Here is a 1,664-nt window from a genome sequence, read left to right as displayed (position 1 = left end):
TGGGGGTTTTCTAAATTCATTTGTAGGTGAGAATGCCATCTACGTCACCAAAATGTTTCACCTTTTAAACAGTTTTATTGGCATATAATGTACATTTCCATAAAGTTCACACTTTTAAGTTATACTATTCACAGCTGGCCTTCCATATCCCTGAGTTCTACATCCACAGATTCAACCAGTCACAGATCATTTACACTGTAGTGCAAGGATCACCATAATCTAATTTGAGAACATTTTCAACACCCCAAAAGAAGCATCATAGCCGTTAGCAGTTTCTACTCATCACCCACTTTTCTCTCCACACAACTCCACCCTGAGCACGAGATAAACACCAATCCTCTATCTTTCTATATGGGTTTGCCTACTGTGTAAATTTCATAATAAAAACATATAAACTGTGGTCTTTTTAAATTGGTTTCTTTTACTTAATCTAATGTTTTCAAGGTTCATCCATGTTGTAGCAGACAGCAGTACTTACTTCATATTATAGCCAAATAATAATCTATTGTGTGGATATGCTACATTTTGTTTATCTAGTCATCAGTTGATGGACATGTGGATTGTTTCCATTTTTCGACTATTAAGAAACATGCCACCATAAACATTTGTGTATAAGTTTTTATGTGGACATATGTTTTCACTTCTCTTGAGTAGAATCGTAGGAGTGAAATTGCTTCACGTGATAATTTCCCATTCATATGGTAACTCTATGTTTAATATTTTGGGAAACTGCCAAACTGTTTTCCAAAGTGACTTCACAGTTTTAAATTCCCACTAACAAGTTTCGATGAGGACTAAAAGACTGAGTTAATAATCAGAGGAATAAGTAACTCTTCATGGCTAATTTTATTATCTTGTTTTGTCTAACTTCCCCATAAAGTAAGTAGTAAATATATACTTAGGATGCGTTTTAACAAATCTTCAAGTCGTCCTGAGGACTTCTTTAGCTAATTCCTAGACTTATTGTTTGCGGCTCATGAGTTCATGTTTTGCAAGTAAGGCTCCAGTGACGCAAAGAACGGATGTGAGTCAGGTGCATTCAAGTTAGCTCTCCAGTTAGATATTTGTGTTCAGGTGACAGCACTAAACTTAGACAGACATCTCAGGGATATGGCAATGACTTCATTATGTGTGTAGCAGACCACAGTTGCGGTCAGTCTGACTAAAAAAAATGACGGGAAAAATAAGCTATTCTGGTTGCCCTGGGGATAGAGGGTGATTAGTGCTGTCTTACAGATAGAAGGGTACTAATTAAAATGCCAGAATGGAGAACTTCCAAGGAGTTCATGAGAGTATGACTCAGAGAAGGGACTAGTCTTCCGCTGTCACCATTTCACATGGGACTGTATTCTTTAAGGGTGAAAAATCACATCATTGCCATCAATTTCAGCAGTGCTTCTGTTAATATATGGTCATAGCACAACATAATAAGAACAGGAAATTTTTCATCTGATAGAAATTCATATTTCAATACAGTTTTGCCATACATATCTAAAAGCCAGGTAATTGTTTTTTACTAAACTTTTATCTTTTCTATAAATATTTTTCATCTAATACCCAAGCTATGAGAAGCGTCTTTTTAAAATTATTCCCTTTTTTTGCAGATGAACAAACTGATACCCAAACCATTTGCACATCCAGTGCCTACCACAGATAGACACTCA

The sequence above is a fragment of the Carlito syrichta genome, unplaced genomic scaffold (assembly GCF_000164805.1).
Source record: "Carlito syrichta isolate Samal-C Ts95f unplaced genomic scaffold, Tarsius_syrichta-2.0.1 Scaffold73650, whole genome shotgun sequence".
NCBI lineage: Eukaryota > Metazoa > Chordata > Mammalia > Primates > Tarsiidae > Carlito > Carlito syrichta.
Note: the sequence above shows the minus strand (reverse complement) of the source record.